Raw genomic sequence first — 9266 nt, 5'->3', positions numbered from 1 at the left:
CTTACAGTGGTGCCTGCTACTTATTAAGTGGCCAGTGAGTGTCAGCTATTAGCCATGACCAGCCAAGTGAGTGAGAGTAAGAGCCTGAAGCCAAAATGCCTGCACTGAATTCTGGATTTGCCATTTACTAGCTCTGTGGCTTTAGCCAAATGACATCTTCCCTCTTATCCTTAAATGCCCTCTGTCGTAAAAGAGGGGTAACCAGCCCAGCCTGATAGAGCCATGCCGGAACCTACAGAGATAATCCATGTAAAGCACTTTGCACGGTACCTGGCATAGATACATATTAGCCATGACTATTGGTTACCATGGCAACCCTATGAACCCATTTTATATGGGACTCCAGGTGGTAAAAAGACTGGCTTAAGGTCACATGCAACTAAATGTGATTTAAACCCATTTGTGTGATGATGGAGCTCCAACTGGTACATCCCAGCCTTGGAGAGTTTTTCCCAAGCCCCAGAAGAGTACCTTCTCCTCCTGCCAGCCTGCCCTTGTCAGGGCTCTGTGTGCCCAGAGGCTTTTGTGACTTCTCTGCCCACCCAGCTCTGGCACCGATCAGATGGTCTGGTGCTCCAGTCGGGGTGCTGGGGATGCAGCCCCGGCTGTAGGAGGAGAGGGTCTCAGAGAGAAGCCACAGTGCCAACCAGGATTTCCATGCCAGGGGCCTCTTCTGCCTCAGTCTCTGACTGTCCTTGTCCTGAGAGGTAGGGGTAGTCCTAAAGATGGCCAGTTAGGGCTGGAGGGAACTTGAGGGCAGAGGGAGAGAGCTGTGTGGACCCAGAAATAAGGTCCATCCTGTCGAGAGCCCCTCCTCCACATAACCCCAGCCTCCCCTATTGAAATCTGCATTCCTCCCACACTCATACCCTCCTCCCTCACCGTTTCCAGAGGCTTGATATTTGAAGCCAAGAATCCTCAAGATCTGTGCAGTCTGTTCCTCACCCCAACCCAGTCGTGACGATCTAAAGAGCAGCAGAGGCTGGGCCTGAAGCCAGGGGAAAACCAGACAGCTCATGATGGAGAAGAGTTTGCCCTCAGGTTGGGGTGCCCAGGCTGTAGGGCAGACAGCTCTTGCAGTCAGAGCTTGGGGTTCAAATCCTAGCTCTGCCCTGATTCACCATGCACTGTGGGCTTGTCTCTTTGCCACAATGGTTCTCAGTTTCCTCATCTGTAAAATGGGGATGCCAGTCCCTACTTCTCTCTGTAGGGCTATAAGGAGGATCAAAGGAGACTATCTATATTGGTGAAGGGATGTAGATCCCAGTGAATAGTTTACAAACTAGTGGCTCGATGCTCTGTCAAATCACACTGACATTCAGCCTCTACTGAGGGTCTCCCCACCAGCAAACAAGGAAGCAAGTATGGAGTAGGGGAGGGAGGAAAGGGTCTCACGCCCAAAGACATGAGCAGGGAAACAGATGATGTGGGTAGAGGTTCACAGCACCCCATGCTTTTCATCCCTTTCAGACCCTACCCTAAAGCCTTCTGCAATTCTGATACCAATTCTGATACCAATTCTGAGGTGTGATTTTCCGACACCACCAAACAATTCTCTAACAGCAGCTGGGTGTCCTACAATTTACTCAATTCTGACTTTCCACCTGGTTAAGGGTGGATCCCACAGGTTAAGGGCTCAGTCCTACCAGACGCACCCCCCCACCCCTGCCACCTTCAGATGCCAATCACAAGTCCAGGTTGTCACCTGGGCTTCTGACTGACCAGCTATATATAAGAGGTTCCAGTGACACACCCCCCCCCTTAGATTCGGTTAAATTGCTAGAGCAGCTCACAGAACTCACAGAAACATTTTACTTACTAGATTACCAACTTATTATAAAAGGATGTAACTCAGGAAGAGAGACATAGGGCAAGGTATGCAGACAGGGGTGTGGAGCTCCTGTGCCCTCCCCCACCGAGACACTCTCCCAGCACCACCATGTGTTCTAACGCAGGAGCCCTCCAAACCCCATCCTTTGGGTTTTAATGGAGGCTTCATTACATTGGCGTGATTGATTAAACTGTTGGCCATTGGTGACTGAACACAATCTCTGGCCCTTCTCCTCACCCACCTCCGGAGGTCAGGAGGTGAGGCCAAAGTTCTAACTCTCTAGTAGCTTTCTGCTCCCATCAGGGCTCTTGGCTTGGCCCCATTGCCTTCCCCTCCCACCCCAAATACACACACTCCCTTTTGTGGTTCACTTCCACCCCTCCTGCCTCTCCTTCCATGTATAGGATGGAGTTCAGCCTCCTGGTCTCTCTGGTTGCCGAGGGTTTCCAGAACCCCCAGGACATCAGGGATACCCTAGCCATAAAAATTCGCAGGACCACACTGGACACCTGGAGACTGGGACTGATGGGGAAAACAGGCCTTCCTAGACAGCAGGGCAACTCTGACCCTCCAAGGCTCCCAAGCCCACATGGGATCCCGTGGAGCTCAAAGATTTTCCTCCAGGCCAGCCAAGCCAGCCAAGCCAGCCAGGTCTGCCCACCCCAGCTCCTAGACTCCTGTATCTCAAGCCCTTCTGCAACCTCCTTCAACACCCTTTTTTAACTTCTTTCTGGAGACTCCTCACTTATCACTGAGGTTTTTAGCCATCCTTTTTCTAGTGGTCCTATTGCCACAACTAGAATGTGAGTTACTGGACATCAACAACTGTGCCTTTCTCTCCTCCCCTTCTCTTTCTTTACTCTCTCCCTCCCTCCTTTTCTTCAGCGCCCCACCTCCATCCTTCCCTAAGCCCTTTCCTACAACAAATGCTGCTCACATGTAAGACACTGTACGGTCTTAGACTGGCATGTAATATATGTTCAGTGATATCTATTGTTGGCTCACTGATGCCCTACCCCACCTCCCCTGATATCTCTCTCCCCTTGGGGTGTCTTCCTCCAGGGCTGGAGAGCTCATCTCGTCCTGTGTCCAAACCCTCTTCCCGGAACAGGGGTAAAAGGGAGAGAGGCTCCATGGGTGTCCCACTTGGTCCCTTAGGTTTGGAAGGGCTTCCTGGAGCCCCAGGTCCATCTAGAAAGGTCATCTATGATCAGATGGATCTCCCTGAGAGAACAGGACAGAGCGCCCCTTCTTCATGACCTAGCTCCAGTCGTGGGGCACAAGCAGAGGCATTTCCTTTCACTTTAGTGTTTGATTGCCAGGCTATCCAGATGGAGCCCTGCACTCCTGCACCAGGGGTTTTGCCGCTGCATATGCTGCCCTCAGGTGGACAATGATAGTACTGATAGTACCATTCCCAGAGAGCCTCCTGGGGAATGGGCATTGTGTAAGGGGCTGAGAATTCCAAAGGTGAAGGCAATCTCTGCCTTCAGAAGGGCTTGGGTCAGAAGAGGGAGATTTGCAGGTAAATACAGTACAGTCAGTGCTGTTTAATAGAGAGAAGTGCACTAGATGCCAAGAAAACAGAAAGGAGCCAGAGTGGTTATGGAGAGTTTCAGGGGCAGCGACACTGGAGCTGAGTCTTGAAAGATAAGTAGAAATCCACAATCTTTTTTTAAAATACTTTTTAATTTTAGTCTTTTAAAAAATTTTTGTTTATTTTGGTTTTGTTTTGGGGGGAGGTAATTATATTTGTTTGTTTGTTTGTTTGTTTTAATGGTGGTACTGGGGATTGAACCCAGGATCTTATACAAGCTAAGCCACACTCTACCACTGAGCTATACCCTCCCCTTTGGTCTTTTTTTAGAAATTCTTTTTTGTTTTTTGCTTGGTTTGGAGTGGGGGGGATGGTAATTAGCTTTGTTTATTTATGATGACCTGCCCTGCTCCAGGGTGACTAGGTAAACTGTACTAGGGATGAGAATTCAGGTCACCTGACCATCAAAAGACTCAATCCAACTCTGCTTCCCCTTCTTGGTGTGAGCAGCCAAGAGGGCAGAGAGGCCCAGCCTTGGTCTCTATTATTAGATGGCCGTGCTTCCCTGACCTGCTCCCTTTACCACCCCTACTCTGTAGGGTGTAGAGGAAGGATGTGGGGAGCTGGACAGTCTGAGGATGATGGAGCAGGGAGGGGTTCAAGACTGTGTTTGCTCAGGTTTTACTGACCCAACCTCCAGCAGGCATAGAAGCCAACTCTCAGCCCCAGTGCCATCAGCAGCCACTGGTGCTAGAGAGGGGCAGTCCAGGAGTATTAGGGCCTGGGCACAGATCTAAGGTCAGGTCAGGAGGTGGTGGGGGCTGTGGTCATATAAGGAGTGGAAAGAATCAGAGACCATCTTCCTCCTTCCCAGACATCATGGCCGAGCCTAGTAGGCTTGCCACCTGTGCAGCTCCAGGCTGGGCACTGATGGGGAATGGGGAGACACAGATGCAGATGTATCCCGATTTCAACCAACTCAAGGCACAAAAGGTCATATTTGCAATCACACGGTGTTAGAGCAAGAAGGCCCTCCTAGCCTTAACAATTGTTTGCCCAGAGTTTTTGTTTGTTTTGTTCATTTTTGCTTGTTTGTCAGTGTAAGTAGCGGATACTCATTTTCAAATGAAATCTTCCACAGAACAGAAATCTTACCCAGAATGTAAAAAGATGAAGGTGGAGCTGCTCTAGGTTGGAGAACCTGGGCCTCACCTCCTCTAAGTGCCCCACCAACACCTCTCTAAGACTTTGTGGAAGGCATAGGCTTCCATAGGTTTACAGATGGAGAAACTGAGACTTAGAGAGAGGAGGGGATTTACCCAAGGTCATGCAACTAGTGAGGCAAAGCTGAGCTAGGACTGCCCACCACAACACGCTGTCCCTCAATTTGGTCCAAAGAAAGGGTTTTTCTACAGAGTCTTCACTGCTGGGTTCACTTCAACTGCAAGTTCCCCCAGAATATTGAAAATCTTTGTCTATCTACAAAACTTACCTTCTTACACAAATTTGTACAGACAGGTATGCCTTGCCTTCATTGAGGTGGGGAAAAGGGGCAGGAATGAGAAGGGTACAGGGCATGGATGAAAACAAACACTTACCAAGTCAGATAGCAAAAGGTCATGAACACACAGAATTAGCAAGACTCCCAATTACTGAAGGAAATCTTTTAATTTTTGTTTATTTAAGCTAACTTTTCACATTGTAGAAATAATATGCCTATCATTTTACATTTTTCAAATAGGGTAGAAGGGAAAATATGAAAAGTTTTCCTCCCCCTCCATTGATTTACAATTCCTTCCAGATGTTTTCAATACATACATAAACATTTACCCAAATGGTCTTGTGTTCTACATACCAGTCTTCACCTCACTTTTTTTTGTACATATTTTTTATTGAAGTATAGTTGGTTTACAATGTTGTGTCAATTTCTCGTGTGCAGCATAATGCTTCAGTCATATATGAACATACATATATTCGTTTTCGTATTCTTTTTCACCATAAGTTACTACAAGATATTGAATATAGTTCCCTGTGCCATACAGTATAAACTTGTTGTTTATCTATTTTATATCACCTCACTTTTTAAAACTTAACAATATATCTTAGTGATATTTCCATATCAGTACTTCTAGACCAACCTCATTCTCTTAAACAGCTGCATGTCATCTTATCTCAACAACAATTTTGTGGGAGAGGGTATAGCTCAGTGGTAGAGTTCTACATGCCTAGCATGCATAAGGTCCTGGGTTCAATCCCTAGTACCTCCATTAAATAAATAAATAAACAAATAAGCCTAATTACTTACCCACACTCCCCCATAAATAAGTAAAACTAGACTGCTTTTAAAAAATCATTTAAAAAATATTGCAATAAATAAATATTGCTACACACACACACACACACACACACACACACACACACATACATCCTTGCACACTTGTGGGAGTATATCAGTATTCCTAGAAGTTAAATTGCTAAGTCAAAAGGTGTGCATACTTTAAAACTTTTGATAGATACTGGACTTTCAGACTGCTGAGGGAAACCTCTGAGTGGACTTGAGGACGAATCTCTAGTTCTGAACTTCTCCTGGCTGGGACCTCCCTTCCTCTCCTCCTAGCTCTGTCTGGTGGCCCTCAGTGTCCCTTTTCCTGGGACTGCTAAGAGTCAAAGAGCAGACCTGCAGTGCCACCAGCAGGGAGAGGCAGAGCTGTGTGGGACATTTGGGGCTTTCCTGGCCCTCTCCAACCCAAATCCCTGGTCAAAAGAATTGATCAGACCCTGCCAGTTGTTAACCTCCCAGTAAACAAGGCCTGTTAGCCCAGCCCTAGGTGCTGGTCCAGACTCATTCAGGAATGCCCAGTGGGCTCCAGCCTAGCCAGCTCCATCCCCCAAACCCAGAACCACACTTTCAGCCCAGCTGGCTTCACTCAGTCAGCCCACCAGAGGGAAGAAACACTGCCCTTTTGAGGGGAGCTCCCAGTTGGAGGATGGAGCCCCCTCCCCCTGCTACTGAGTGGAGAGACAGGAAATGCACAACACCCAGAAGAAGTACTTATGAAAGGAACTCATCTGCATATGCAAATATACTCCTAAGGTCTTAGGAAGCCTCAATGAAAAAAGATGGTCTGAGAAGAATCCTAGGAGATTCCCTGGAAAAGGGGAATTTTCAATTGGTTTTGGAAGAATGGACCTGGAATACTGACCAGGAAGGGGAGGAAGGTCTTGAAAAGAAGTAGAGGTAATAACTGCTAACGTGTTTTGAGCACTTACTGTTTGCCAAGCAATGCACTAAACACTACAAACGTTATCTCACCCTAAGTGGAGGGACTCTCATGATCCCCATTTTAGATGAAGAAATGGGGAGGCACAGTGAGACTAAGTGACTTGCCCGAAGTCATACACACAGCAAATCAGGAGTCTGACTGAAGTACTCAACTTGGCCCCGACAGGTGAGGGTAGAGATGGGGGTAAGGCACAGAGTATCTAGTCTGGGGCCCTGCAAAGTTGGGGGAAGGTGAGGGTGGGGGAGGATAAGGAGGATGAAGGTAGCCCCCTTTCTCCTTGGAACTGACTCCCAATCCCGTTTAGCCTCCTAGGACTAGAGGCTGGCAAGCACCTGGAACTCTCTCTGTGGACAATGCCTCCCAGGCCCACACAGCCCAGACTTCCTTCTTTCCCCCAAGTCTTGCAGGACCGTCAGCGATAAGCTCTGGAAAGGAGGAGGGGCCAAAAGAGAAAGAGCTTGCATCCAGAAGGGAAGCCACCCCCACTGCCCCACCCACCACAAGACCATCCTGTGCTGGAGGACTGGAAGATTGTCTTAGGTGCTTCCATATCTCATTTAGCCCTCTGTACCATCGATAAAGAATAATGAGAGGGAGAAACTGAAGCTCAGGGAGATTTCTGACTCAGGCATGGGTGTGACTCCAGAGTCCTTTTGACTCCACAGTTCTGCTTCAGGGCCTTTGGAACAAAGACCCACACAGTCATGATCAGGCTAAACTGTGGGGGTAATTTAAAAGCTGGGTACCAGAAAATAGGGGTGGAACTGCTTATGAAATTCCTAGCCTCGTCCCCAGGTGGGTCTTGTAGGGAAATGCAAGCCTCTCTGAGCTCTAGAGTGGAGGCTAAGAGAGGCAGAGAATGGACTGCCATCTTTGCAGAAGGATGTCCACCCACCCCTACTACCTGGGGCCTCTGTGTTCCAGAAGGTAGAAGACAGCATGGCTGGTCTCTTACTGTGAGGGTCATCCTCTGTCTTGGGGAAGCTGCAGAGAATGACAGGCTGGCCCTGGAGCCCAGGGCCTGGTCAGCCTTCTGGGTGGGCAGAAGCTACTGGATGGGCTTCCCTACAACTGCTCTGAGACTCTAGTGGTCCTATGCATTGAGGTTGCCTTTCTGTATCAACACACGTGGTGAGCAGAGTGGTGTTGAAAACACTCAAAAATTAGTGGAGGCCAGGAGACCAGAGGACAGGGACCAGAGCAGTACCAAAGCTCCATTCCTTTGGCTTTCCCAATTACCCTCATGGGCTCATGGGCCACTTCCATTCCTGACTTCCTGTCACAACACACCCTCTCCTCACTGGCCCTCCCTGGGGCTTTGCCAGCAGAGTGAGCATTGGTTATGCTGAGGCGATTTAACAACTGGCTGACCTGATTTCCTTTCGAAGAAAAAAAAAAAAGATTAAATCCACAAATTGTCATGCCAACCTAAGGAAAATCCCTGCTTCCTTATTCTGATGCTGTGAGCTTACCATTCTAACTGCTTTCTGTTTATGTCCTGTAATCCTCTCACACCACTGAGGGAATACTGTTATTGTTATTCCTTTTGAGCAGAGGAAACAAAAGCACCGGAGAAGCTGTCTCCATCAAGACCACACGACTGGCAAATTGCCGAGTCGGGACTGAAACCCGAAATAATGATTGGAAGGAGGTGGTTCCGATGGAATTGGTAGTCCAACTGTGCAGTTACTTACTTTTTTCTAGCATCTTGTAAGGGCAACGACATTTTGGGGTCATTTTAATATTGTGGATTGAGGAGGACAGAAGAAACCCACTGAAACATTTAGATGTCAGAGTAATAAACACTTGGGTCTTCAGCATTTCCTTATCAAATCTGGGCTGCAGAGCTAAGGGAACGTAACACAGAGAGCAAAAGTAATAAGTAAGAGGGCATCCTGCTGGCCGTCTGAGGAAAACGCTGTCGTCCTAGAATGGCCGCTCAGCTCCTGAGGAGATAACTACAAATTACTCCCTTTGACCAGATGCAGCTCCGCGCCGCTCTTCCAGGGGCCTTGAACGCTGCGCTCTCTTTTGCGTAGGCTCTCCATGCCTTTCTATTACACGAAAATCCAAAACCACATATGTAGCGCTTCTGTTTTTTAAAAAGTAAATTCAGGACAGGGGGATGGCGGGAAGAAGCGGCGGGGCAGACGCCAGAGCCAGTTCGCTGAACTGAATTAAATCGCTAGGCTGCCTGACCGGGACTCCCGTTCCTCTCGCTAAGAAAACAAAAACAAACACAAAAACAAACAAACAAATCTCAGGATGGAGGATGGTTTTTAGGTTTCAGGGATCTGAAATAAGTTAGCAGCTCCTGTGGTACAGATATCCTCTCCTTTCTCTTTTTACCGCAGCCTGCACCTCAGAAAACCCCTTCCCACTTCCACAGCACGTCTCTTCAGAGTTACGCAGAGAGAACAAACCAGCCCTCTTCATTGGCTAGATTCCCTGTCGGTCTCTTCGCTACGATTCCGAGTGGTGCTTTTTTGAAACCACTCTGGTCCCGCCCCCCTTACCTAATTGGTTCGTTCGAACAGGCCCCGGCCAACTCAGCCGCTCATTGGTGAATGTCAGAGCCAGGTTCTGATTGGTTTGTCGAGACCAAACCCGGGAG

This window comes from Camelus dromedarius, chromosome 16 (assembly GCF_036321535.1).
Source record: "Camelus dromedarius isolate mCamDro1 chromosome 16, mCamDro1.pat, whole genome shotgun sequence".
Lineage (NCBI taxonomy): Eukaryota > Metazoa > Chordata > Mammalia > Artiodactyla > Camelidae > Camelus > Camelus dromedarius.
Note: the sequence above shows the minus strand (reverse complement) of the source record.